Source organism: Cervus elaphus, chromosome 33 (assembly GCF_910594005.1).
Source record: "Cervus elaphus chromosome 33, mCerEla1.1, whole genome shotgun sequence".
Classification (NCBI taxonomy): Eukaryota; Metazoa; Chordata; class Mammalia; order Artiodactyla; family Cervidae; genus Cervus; species Cervus elaphus.
In genome coordinates, this window is record NC_057847.1 from 40033094 (window position 1) to 40046497 (window position 13404).

The 13404-nt window shown below is 43.5% G+C and overlaps 1 protein-coding gene across 9 annotated transcripts in view; it reads right to left on the bottom strand.

Annotated features, from left to right (window-relative positions):
- The window catches only part of TANC1 (tetratricopeptide repeat, ankyrin repeat and coiled-coil containing 1), a 241903-nt gene extending 234619 nt beyond the window's left edge, over positions 1-7284 (bottom strand). For 8 of the 9 annotated variants that reach the window (XM_043894132.1, XM_043894129.1, XM_043894127.1 and 5 more), the window contains exon 1: positions 7121-7284. The gene's annotated coding sequence lies outside the window, so the exon portion shown is untranslated. Of the gene's footprint in view, positions 1-5289; positions 6338-7120 lie in introns of those variants that run through there. The other variant, XM_043894126.1, reaches the window with a different exon arrangement.
- Positions 7285-13404: the final 6120 nt, after the last annotated feature.

Consider the following 13404-nt stretch of genomic DNA (forward strand, 5'->3'; position numbering starts at 1 on the left):
TGCAAAACCAGATGATATAACCCATAAAGCCTGAGTGAGCCCAGACCCAGGCAGAAAAACCACCCAGCAGAACTCAGCTCCAGTTTCTGAATTCCAAGCAAATAAAGGGTTGCTAGTTTAAACCACAAGAAGGGAGGGAGGACCAGGATGGGGAATGCTGCGGTATGGGCAAAAGATTACCTCTGCCACAGCGCTTTGTGTATGTAAGACAATGGGTGAAGAAAGAACAACACGGTTTCATTCCCACATAATTTTTTAAATTCAGTCATCTAGCTCAGAGTCAACAAGCACTCAATAAACATTAATAATTGATGTTACTAATCCCCAGTAATTTAGAATAAAGCATGGCAGACAGAAGGGAGTATAATGGGTTACATGGGAATAATGACCAACTCTCTCTTTTTTTTTGCAGTAATTCAATACCCTGTTATCCAAGTGCCTGAGCATGCAGCCATTCAGATACCCGCAGAATGTGGGAAAGTCTACTACCCTCAAGACTATAGTGTATATATCACAGGAGCATTAAAAAGGTTCATATTCTTCTGCATATTGGTATGGAGTTATGACCAGTAATACCACTTCTGGAAACCTATCCTGCATTAGGCAGCAAGCCCTTTTTGTTTACCCAGCTCCCTCAATGTGGGAGACCTGGGTTCGATCCCTGGGTTGGGAAGATCTCCTGGAGAAAGAAAAGGCTACCCACTCCAGTATTCTGGCCTAGAGAATTCCATGGACTATATAGTCCATGGGGTCACAGAGTCGGACACGACTGAGAAAATTTCACTCCCTTTTCTATTAATAATAACCCCCTTCTGTGTGGGACACTTGGTCTCCCCACAGTCCCATCTTGTGGACCTAACGGAGACTTGCCAACTCTAACTGTTGGCTGGCATCAAGCCAATCTGAGTTCTCTCCAGGGTTTTCCCAAATTGGAGCTGAGAACAAAGATTCAGCTTTGTTTTGGGGGGTTTTTTATGTTTTTATTTTATATTGGGAGTATAGCTGATTAATAATGCTGTGATATTTCAGGTAGACAGCAAAGGGACTCAGCCATACACATGTATGTATCCACTCTCTTCCAAACTCCCTCCCATCCAGGGTGCCACGAAACATTGAGCAGAGTTCCCTGTGCCCTACAGCAGGTCCTTGCTGGTTATCCATTTTAAATAGAGCAGTGTGTCCAAGTCCATCCCTTCCCACTGCCCACCCCCCCCCGCCCCCAGTCGTCAAAAGAGTCAGTTTCTTGATGATGTGAGGTTCTGAAACTACCAGCAGCCAGGTATCCCAATGTGCTGGGCTCTCTGACTTTTTTTTTTACTTTATTTTGTATTGGGTCCTTTGATTTAATGATGAATAAATCACATCCTGAGACAAAGGGCTCTGATAGCCTAAGAGATTTCTTTCCAAACACCTAAATGTCAAAATGGGTTGGTTAAACAAATTATAGTAATGTATGTAATGAATTTACAAAACAACCATTAAGGCTGTGCCAAAGAATGTATTGATATAACAGGGGTGGGGCAAAGGGTGCATATCACATAAGCATACACTGTACTACAAACTGTGCAAATACATTATATGCACCTTTGTATGTCAAATCTCTTTCGTATTTCTTCAAAAGTTCATGTAATATACGATCCTACTTTTGCATGAGTATATATGCATGAAAAGATCACACCCAAGTGTTGCTTAGAGACTTCCCCAAATCCAACCCCCAACTCACAGAGGTATTAAGTCTCTTCCGGGTACGGAAGGGAGGGTGGTGAGTCACCATGGCTCTGGGCTATACGGCTGAACATCTTAGGTTCACGTCTACATATAGTTGTGACTGGAAGATTTCTACTAATAAATTCCCTCATGGTAGTGGCAAAATCTGTGGGGACTAAAATCCAGGGACTATGCCATCCCTCTGCAATGCTTTTCTTGTCCTTGACATTTCTACCTATGCGACTCTTCTTTCCAGAATATTCTCCTTGATCACACACACCTTTGGGCACCCCTAAAGAGGACATCTATCCTAGAAGGGTTACTCCCATCAGTAACATGGACAACCCAAACCAGAACCCGTTCTATGCTGTACAAGATGTTTCCCAAGAGCCTTCTTTATCTAAAGTCCTCTCCTATCCTTCAAAATCTATTCTGATAATAAAAACCAGAAGCCATTCTTCTGTTTTGCTGCTCTTGTCCCCTTCTAGCACACTGATAACTCTTCTCCCAACTTTATTAGCAAATACTGCTTCATAACTCTCTCTCTCCACACACACCTGGAGATGGCAGCCTTTTTACAGTCAGTCAGAGGCCTGTAGAGTCAAAGCTATGGCTTTTCCAGTAGTCATGTATGGATGTGAAAGTGTTAGTCACTCAGTAGTGTCTTTGCAACCCCGTGGTCTATAGCCCACCAGGCTCTTCTGTCCATGGGATTTCCCAGGCAAAAATACTGGAGTGGGCTGCCATTCTCTTCTCAATGGCAGGGATCTCCAACCCAGGGATCAAGCCCTGATCACCGGCATTGCAGCAGATTCTTTACTATCTGAGGCACCAGGGAATAGGCCCCTCAGAGTGGGACAAAATAACAGCAAATGATACAAAGGTTATACAAATGATAATCTCCAAAATACACAAGCAGCTCATGCAGCTGAATACCAGAAAAACAAACAACCCAATCAAAAAGTAGGCAGAACACCTAACAAATACTTATCCAAAGAAGATATACAGATAGCTAATAAACACCTGAAAAGATGTTCAACATCACTCATTATTAGAGAAACGCAAATCAAAACTACGATCACCTCATACCAGTCAGAATGGCCACTGGACCATAAGGAAGGCTGAGCACCAAAGAATTGATGCTTTAGAGTTGTGATGCTGGAGAAGACTCTTGAGAGTCCCTTGGACTTCAAGATCAAACCAGTCAATCCCAAAGAAAATCAACTCTGAATATGCATTGGAAGAGCTGATGCTGAAGCTCCAAAACTTTGGCCACCTGATGTGAAGATTCGACTCATTAGAAAAGACCTTGATGCTGGGAAAGACTGAAGCAGGAGGAGAAGGGGGATGAGATGGTTAGACAGTATCACCGACTCAACAGACATGAGTTTGAGCAAACTTCAGGAGATAGTGAAGGACAGGGAAGCGGGGCATGCTGCAGTCCACGGGGTTGCAAAGAGTGGGGCACGACTTAGCAACTGAACTACGGGTACTCATTAATTGCTTAGTATTTTGAAAAGACAGTCTTCTGAGAATAAGAAGCTGAAGAAGGACAAGTTGTTCAGACATAAAAGAGTCTATAGCTTAGCACATAATTTATTTCAGAACCCTTTAAAGAAAATCCATACCAGCTTCCAAATGAGTGTCAAGTTGCACTCACTACTCTTAAATAGGCAAGCAGGACACAGTATAAACATTCAGAGTCAGTGAAAATGGGTCACCTGCAGCCTACCACTTCTTTACCATTAAACCAATAGCATAACAGAAGAATTTTTTTTCTTTTTGCACAGCAAGTGGTGCAAAATCAGATTTATCCAGACATCAGTAGAAAGAGCCCAAGAACAATTTCACCAAAAATGGGACATTTATCCAGGCTTTGTAATTCGGCTGAGAGATACCAAGATGAAAAGCAAATGATATATTCATTACTTGTTTTTAAAAAGACGCACAGATTTAAGAAGTGACTTCCTTAAGAATGCAGTCTGGGTTACTAGTCGGGATTATAAATCACACCAGATCCTGAAGTCTACTTAATAAAAAAATAAGTTGGAAATAAACAAATGATTAGTTTAAGGTATATGAATTTCTGAAACTCTCTTGGGGAGAATTTTCTATTACCATTATTACTGAACTGTTTTTAATCTCTGACATCAAAGCATAGATGTTAACCCTGGGGTTCTGAAACCCAAGTAACTCATAAATGAAATATTATGAGAAAATGCCACATAGTAACGTGAGTCTGTCTGCCAAGTTTTAGCCAATTCACTTGTGACTTCATAAATAAAAAGAGATATGGAGGCTGGAATAGAAAGAATCAGAAGACCTAGGTTCAAGCTCATCTCCACTGTTTACAGATGATTTCAAGCAAACTGATCTAACTTGCCCAGCCTCAGTTTACTTAACTGAGGGTTTAAGAAAAATATATGTAAGTAAAGCCCTTTATAAACGCCAAAGTACTACTTTAACATTACAGCACTAGCTCCAGAATGCCTACATTTCTCCAACTATTAGACAGTCACAAAACTTTACGGTTGAAAGATAATCTCATTTTAGGGATGATAATGAGAAAACTAAGGCCCAAAAAGGCTTAAGAACCTAGTATACTGACAACATCTGTATACCGGTAGGGGGTTAGGAAGAGGTTCTAGTTTTTCCACTATTGAAATATGCATTTTAAAAGATGGTTCAAAACAAAGCTATCCTGGGAACTAATACAAATCCCTCCCCAGCAATACATATATTTCTTCTGCTTTATTTTGCTTGTGTAAACTCTACTCCTATAACAAGTTAAACTTTTCATCAGAAAGATAAAAAACCAAGCCATCTCTCTGACTGAGATACACAGCCTACTTGCAACCCAACCCAGACAGAAACCTTTACAACCGGGTTAGAAACGCCTAATGGAAACATCGACATAACACAAACGTCCAGCTATGCTGGCAGGCATCATTATAATATGGATTACAATTCTACCAGCCCAGGGATACTGATTTTAATGTTCCTGGGAGATAAAGAATTAATCAGCAACTCAGAAGGGGATGTTGCCTAAAAATGAACAATTTAATCGAGAAAATTCCACTGTCTTTGAATTTGTGCCCTCAATCAGCCACTATCAAAAACCCACTATGGCACCAAATAAATTGTGTGTGGTTAAAGAGACAAAATGTTCTTTTCTACAGGCTGTTACGGGAAGTAGAAAAAGGCTGACTATGAATCAGTTATGTTTTAGTTCCACACTGGACATAAATTATGATAATTTAGACATTCTGGTGGCTAAACCAAAAAGGCAGGAAAACCATGGCTCCCACGTCCCAGCAAAACTTAAGTTTGCAGCCTCACAGCTGAAAGACAGGGTCATGAAAAGTGACCTTAAATTTATTTCTGGACTTTCCTGCCTCCACTAAAATCGATGACACTATTTCCCACCTCTTATTGTCAAATCACAACAATCCGGAAGCCTGGACCGAATTCACTTGGCAGGTAACAGGAGCAACCCTAGGAGGAAGTCCTGAAGGATGTCAGATACCATATTTCCTTTACTCCCACATACTTTTCATCTTATTACCGCCAAGATATACTTACAATGAGTTCTCACTGACACCCACCAAGCATTCTGGCTGACACGAATTTTGCAGAAGCTGGCATCTCTAGGGAAGGTCCCTTGTGAGGTCTTTAAGTAGCTTAGATGAGTAAAACATTCAGACTACCACTGTAATGAACAGCTCTCAGTGGCTCATAAATTCTTTCATTCCCAGCAGTCAAGAAGCAGCTGTTAAAATCCTGGAATCTTCCTAGTAGCAGATCTTAAATACCTCCAAGTTGGCCAGGGAAGGTTCCCAACTGCTTTCTTCTCCTCTCCCTCCCCTGGCCCCTCCCCAGGAGTGCCAAGCTGGCAGGAATAAGGGAAAGGAAAAAAGACCCAGGAAAGAAAAAAAGAGAGTGAGTGAGTAGCGGCTCAGGCGAAAGCAGAGAGGCAGACTCCCTTCATTTCCACTACAGAGAAATACCAACTCCGCACCAACTAACCAGGTGTGTCCTTTCTTCTCCCATCCCCACCCCCTCCAAACACATTAACTTCTGCAGTCTGATGGCCTGGCATTTGGAGTTAATGACCTCAGCAGTCCTAAGCCCATTCCTCAAAGATTCTAAACCAAGCTCTTCCTTTCCTTGCCAGAGTTCGAGGCCCATCCCACGGGAAGATTCAGCTTCCTTTTCCCTTGTATCTCGCCCAGACGGCGATGCTCCTGGGGTCAAGTTCAAGATGAAGGTACCCTCCTAACCTCCAGGAGCCTACTCCACTGCAGGGAACAGAGCCACCTAGACGAGTTCCATCCTTCGAGGCACGGGGATCTGGGGCTGTCAGCAGTGGGCCGGAGGGGGCTGGGAGGGGAAGACTGTCGCCGAGCCCGTTGTCCTCTGAACCCCTGACCGCGGCGCCGGGATTCTACCTGGCCACCGCCACATTTCCTCCCGGAGCCTTACACAATAAGTGAAGTAAGTTTTGAAAACGCCGGTTCAGAGACGTTTCTGTCTGCAAACACGGCACATAATGCCTTGGGGCTTCCTTCCTCGCCAGCCGTTCCGGAAAGCTGCCGCGCCAAAGCCGGGAGCCCCTCACACCCCCAGAGCAGCGCGCCCGCACCCCAAAGTCCCCCAGAAAGAACGTGCGCCCTGACATAAGTCCCCCAAAAGAAGTGACCACCCTTCATTCTCCAAAAACAATCCTGATCTCGAACTCTCCCTCAAGGTCTAATCCGTGCTCACCCCCCCCCCTCACCCCACCCCCAAAGAACGTGGACATACTCCTCGCAGTGTTCTCGGAAGCGAACAATACTTTCAACCCAGAGTGGGGCACTACGCTCCCCCCGAGGCTTAAGTTTAACCCGCCAACTTCGCGACCCGCGCTCATCTACACTTCGGGGGCACTCTGGACCTGCCGTGCCAGGCGCGCCTCTCTCCCGCCTCCCCCGCCCCAGGTACCAGGCGCAGCCCAGGCCCTTGCCAAGCCCGAATGCTAAAGAGGAGGCGGAAAGGGGAGCGGGGAGGCGCGCCGGGCGGGGGTGGTCCCGAAACTCAAGCGTGCGGCCGCAAGATCCCGGTGCCCCCGAACCTCAGCTCTGCCCGGGGCCAGATTGGTCCGGCGCGGAGGGTAGGCGAAGGAAAGGCACCGACCCTCCGGAGCCGCCGGGACCAAGGCCCGGAGCGCACAACATGTCTGTGCCTATCTCCGGAAAGCTCCCGGGTGTGCCCAACGAGGGGGGGCAGGGAAGCTCCAGAAACTTTCCCACATGCCTTTCCACTCTCCCCATCACCCTCTCCTCTCCCCAGCCCCCTGCTCCCCTCTGCACCGCAGCAGCAGGCGCGGCTCGGGACTCGCGGAGGCCGGCGGCGGCGCCAGGGCGGCGGGAGTTACCTGCCGGGAAAGTTTCCAGCTCCTCGGCGCGGTTACCCACCCCCAGGGCCGGGCCTCGGGGCGCGGCCAGCTCAGCGCTCCGCGGCTGCCTCTCCTCCGGCTCCCAAGGCGGCCGCTGCTCCTGCAGCTGCCACTGCTAAGGCTGCGCTCCGGCCCGTCCCCCCGCCTCGCACAGCCCACACCGGGGCCTCATTGGCAGCGCGAATCCCCGCCCTTGCGCGTGTTCCCGAAGGCACCTTCCTCTCGCGCGCCCGCCCGGGCCGCGCCTCCCGCGTCCCTTCCCGGCCCGGGTTGCGGCGGCTCCCGGAACCGGTGGGACGCGGCGGGCGAACTTTCTGCAGGGACCCCAGCTTCGCTCAGGGGGCCTAGTCCCCGCGGCTGCGTTTGGGCCCTTCCAGGATTGGATCAAAATGGGTGATTGTGGTGTTGTTTTTTTCTCCCCAGCCTCTAAAAATCAGTAAAGTGGCCTGGCCTCGCCTCCTTGCTGCTTGTTGAAAACAGCCGAGGAGGACATCTGGGAGCAATTAACCAAGCTGAAGTCTTGGTGAATGCTTTAGGGTGACTTGTGTGGCTTTCTTGAATTTTCTCTGCCTCACTTAACTACACACACTCACTTTCTAGGGCAAGAATGAGCTAAAGCAGATGGGAGGTGTAAAGGGCATCTCGCCTGCTGTGCCTTTTTCTTTCCCGAACTCGAATTAGGGAGGTTCAGGGACCGGTGATTGCCTCGGACGTCCCCGGGGCCGCGTCCCTGCAGCCTCCTCCCTCCGCTCCGGGCTGGCCCTGTGTTGTCTGCACGCACACACGCGCTTACACACACACACACACACACGGACACGGAGGGCCCTGTGTTGTCTGCACACACACACGGAGTGCCAACGTCATGCTTGTATCGGCGGGAGGAGGGAGGTATAGAGGTAGGAGAAACACAAAGATGCTATTATTGTTTCCGTCCGCAGCAGTAAATTAAGTTCCCGAGTTCCCAAAATGTTTTGTTATTCCACAGAAGAGTGAAAGCTGGGGTAGGGCCTATGGATTCGGGAACCCTGGGTTCCCAGGCAGGCAGTTCAGCCCGCGAGGCGCAGCCCAGCCCACACCCGAAGCCCGTTGGACCAGCCTTGGTCTAAGAGCGATCTACTTAGGACCGTCGCTGCCATGCATGGCCTGCGGGAATCATACACGGGTCACCCCAATCATGTGTCTTAGAGCAGGGAACACAGAAGTTGCTATAAATGGATTTATTGGCAACCCCTAACCTTGCTGAGCCAAATACGCCTTTAAAGACAACTGTCTTTTAAATAAGTTCCCCCATAAAAACTTCAGCCTCAGCAGAGCTTCCCAATGTAAAGATACCCGGGAAGAGGAGCGTCCATGTTTAAAGTTCCTGTGAAAAGGGACAGAAAGTAAGATGCCACACAATCTCCTTACATAAATAAAAGATGACTGAAATTTTTGCTGGATTTTTCACCCACAGTTTCAAAGGCCTGGTTATTACTGTGTTGATACTTGAGCAGTAAACATACCAGCGACCTTTAAGTTTTCCTGAAATAAAGCAAGATATGAATATTTAAAATAAAATATAAAGTTACTAAACCAGAAGAACTGTGACTTATTTTTTCACTCTGAAATGTCCCATTGCTGAAAAATATGGTAATATGTTTTAATTTCTCTTGAAATGCATGAAAGTTACCAAACTTTAAATAACAGATGAAAAAGCAGGACAACAATGTTAATAATAAAAGAATGACACAATAAAAAGAAAAAAAAATCCACACACAGGCTAGTCTTAACCAATCTGAAATGTTAAAATCCAAAAGAAACAATCCTAGGGAAATAGACTAGTAGAGTTCCCTGACTCCAACTTCTTTATAATGGGTGAAATGTACAATTTGCATTGCTCTTCTGTCTCTGGCTCTTCTCAGCTATGTTCTCCAAGTTATTTAAGAAATTGCTCAGTTGGATTGAGCTTTGAAGACAACAAAATTCATTTCCCCCCCTCCTCAAAGCTCCCTAAGTAGCAAGCAAGTAAATATATTATTTACCAGCATCATCTTTATTTTTAGCTGAAAATTTTTTGTCTTTACAGCTTCAGAAGTCACAGTCATTAAAGAAATAACTTCATCACTGCCTAGTTAGGAGTGTTTAACATTCTAAACAGGCATACAGCTAGCAATCTGAAATTTGTACACAGAAGGGCCCTGTCTCCCGTCCTTCCTGTAGTGTTTATATAATCCAAACTACATATGTTATTATGTACAATCTGATCTCCAGCTTTAAACAGCTAACATTACATACAGTATGTCATACTAAGAACATCAAAACCTGTCTTAAACTGTGAGTGAAAATGGTACATTTTATAGAAGACAAGGCCAAAAGCAGAGTAATGAAAATTCATGGGTGAGGAAAAAGGAAGATTCATTAAGAGCTACACTGTAAGAAAAAATTTTGAGCATTTTCTAAGCAGCTAAATAACGGTAGTATTAGTGAAACACAGATTCAAAAAAATCAACGCTTTTTAAAAATCTGCTTTTCCCTCAAAAAAATAAAAATGTTTTTGGTCAGTTGTGAGGTGAGGACTTATTTGTGTTTTTAGGAAGAGTGGAAGGCAAAAATCATTGCCTGCTTTTCTTATGGTCTTTCTGCTTATCCCACCCAGTTTAAAAAACTCACTCACTACATTTTTGTAGATTCCAGTTAAAAAAAAAAATTCAAAGAAATACAGCTCAAAAAAAAAAAAAAAAAAAAAGAAATACAGCTCACATGAATATTATATGTTGAACACGTTCACCAAGCATGCATACAATATACTGGATTCTATTTTTAAATTTTCTGTCAGTTTGCCAGCAATGTAGCTTTTCTTAACAGAGTGAAAGAAAACAGCAAATAATAAACCAGTTATTTTACCCTGCAATTTACTGCCCTGGGCAATAGTCTGAGGAAGGCGTGAGAAAAGAATGTGCCTTGTGAGTGTTAGCATGGTTTTTTCCCTTGCTCAGATTCTTAAGTACGTCTATTTTAAAGCAAGCCTGAGTTAGGATCATAGCCAGTGTTTATTATGATATGTGTAGTATAGAAGACATAGTGAGAAGTGAAATGTTTGAAACAGTATAGTAATTAAATGCAACAACTGAGACAGGACTTTAAAAAAAAAAGGTAAGGTAGGCAAACCAGACTCAAAATAATTGAGCCCACAAACACTTTTTGCCTACTTTGAAGTGTTTTTTAATGTTTACAGAATTCATTCTCCTTTGATTCATTCATTCTTTCTTTCCCTTTTAACTCTGTGGAGAGGAAACAAAATTTTAAAAGCGGGGAGTGATTAAATAAATCGGGTTATAGTTAGAAATCAGCTGGGAAAAACAAATTATGTACCCTTACTGCATGTATAATAATCCATGGTCATGGACATATACCAACACGTGGTCAGATGTGGGATAATGGCAGACATCCATCCAGGGATATCAAAAGCCATACTTGTGCACAGTTATTTAGGCAGTTAAATTAAAAGAGTCATCTAAAGGGACATATGAACCCCTCTGCAGATCAAGCACATGGCCTGCCAATATTTCCAATAGGGGCCAGGCAGTGAATTATTTAAACTGATAGGGAATCCACTGAGTGAAGAAAGTAGGAAGGTAGATTCAGGGATTCACATTTCCTTATGACAATATAGGAGTAACTAAGATCCTGGGAGAATCTGCTTTAAGATGGCATGCCATCTGACGAACATTTTAAATATAGATTTAGCCCTATCTTGTAATGGTGAAATGGTCTGTCAGGGGAAATAGAAATTTCCCGTGTTCAGGAAGAATGAGGTAATGCAATCAGGTAATAATCCCTCCAATAAATGTTGAGTCTGGTTAAGATGGCTTAAAAAGAAAGGAGAAATGTGTTGCTAAGTTTCAGTGTGACAAATGCATTTTAATGTTCCCCACCATGGGAGGGGTCTCTTCCTTCTTCTCAGTAAGTTGCACAAAAAGTCTGGACATTACAGGAATAGTATTTAGACTCTAGAGTTCTGACTTTGGCAGTTATTGTTTGTTATTCCCGGCAATCCACTTAGTATTTTTGAACCTCCGATCCCTCATCTTTGAAATAAGGAGGATAGCCTGGAATTTCTGCTTCCCAGTTTTGTTGAGAAGATTAAATGAAATAAGGTGAAAGCATTTAATAAATTAGAAAATGCTTTACAATTGTTAATTTTTATTTAATAAACAATAAGCTATTTTTTTCCTCCCCATTACCTGGGCCCACTTTGATTGGAATAACAACCTAGAAATTTGATCAGAGCAGCCCAGAGGGCCCACGTTTGCCAAATGTGAGAAGGAGAGCGCCTGAATGATGATTTAGTAGGAGATAATAACACAAATCAAACTCGCAGAGGCTCATCTGGGGCTAAATTGGCAGTTCTTGTCTCAAACAGTAGCAATCAGGAGACATTTATAGTTATATTTTCACAGGAGCCATTTATGTTTTTCTTGCGCGTTAATGTTAAGGAGGAAAAATTGTAGTATGTATACAATACAGGTGGACCTCACTTTATGCAAATCAACATGGAAACCCTTAATTACACAACATATTGATTACAACGAAATGTTTCCTTTTAAAAAATTCTTGCTGAGATTCTTTGCCAGTGCCACTACCGTCTTATTTACATTATTAATGACTAATAATCATCCTGTCAATTCTGTGAAACAGTACTGATGCACTAAGGAGATGATGAGCTTGAACCCACATAAACATTTTTTTGTAACACCAGGCACTAGTCAAACTCCTTTGCAGTTGCATATTTACTTGAAGAAATATAAATCATAGACCAGCAACTACCACAACATTTGGTTCAAAGGGCGGGGAGCAGGAGGCATAAATATGGAGAGTCTAGCCCAAAAGGAAAGTTTGGTTTTGTTTAAAAATCAGTTTTCTGTTTCCCCTTTGACAATCAAACAATCTAATCCAGAAGGATGGGCAATATCGATACCATTGATGACGATGATAATTTATTCCCTAGAACAGAGAGTGATTTCTCTACTAAAGAGCAATGCAGAATAGACAGAGGCAACTTCCAAACCAAAATGTGCATATCACAGAATTCCTCCATTTAAAAAACTGTTTTTTTAAACTAGTCTTGGGATTTAATACAATAATTAGAAGTTCTAGGACTTCCCTGATGGTCCAGTGGTTAAGAATCTGCCTGCCAGTGCGGCAGCCATGGGTTCGATCCCTGGTCCCGGAAGATCCCACATGTCTTGGGACAGCTAAGCTCTGCACACCACAACTGAAGCTTGTGCAATGTAGAGCCTGCACTCCCCAACAAGGAAAGCCACCACCATGAGAAGCCCACACAGCACAATGAGTAATCCCAGCTCATGATGATTAGAGAAAAATCTATGCATAGCAATGAAGACCCAGCACAGCCATAAATAAATAGATAGAAAAATAAATAAATAATTTTTAAAAATAATTAGAAGTTCTGTCTAAAACAGTCTATTAAAAATCTTTAGAGTTGGGGCAGAAATCTTTCAATCTACACTTTTGCACTCTAGATCTGGGTGTATGTCATGTCTAAATATTTCAATGGCTTTAACAGGAATCATATCTGCCTAAGAGAAAATAGGGCATGATGTAATTATCTCTGGGCTTCATTAGAGGAGTCACTCCTTACCTAGAGAATTTGCTTTAAAAACCAGCTACTTAGTAAAGACTGATTTGACTACCTAGTGAGTTGTAGCTAAAGCCCTGTTACCTTTCACTGAATTCAAAGCTCTTCTAGCTTTTACAGTTAATCTAGTTCTTCTCAGTCTTCAAGATTTTCTGTGCCTTTGAAAAGACCACCTGAAGGGAAAGAGATTACTGATACAATTACAAAAGAAACAGGTTAAAACAAGATGTCAGAAAACCAGAATAAGATGTCCTCTTAGGCTCTTCATCCTCTTTCTAATTCTCCATGCCCTCACCCTACCCCTAGGAGCCAACCAGAATGCTAGAGGCCTAAATCTTGTTGACAAAGAATTGGTACCAAAAATTAAAAAAAAAAAAAAAACTGTCCTAATATTTATCTGGGAAGCTATATTTAGTGTCCCAAAATCAGGTGGCATGCGGAGAAACTGGATCACTCATACATCACTGGTGGAAATATAAAATGATACAGCCACTCTGGGAAACGTTCCCTCATGTTCCAGTGGTTAAGAATTGGCTTGCCAGTGCAGGGGATATGGGTTTGATCCCTGATCGAGGAAGATCCCACATGCCACAGGGTAATTAAGACCATGCACCACAACTACTGA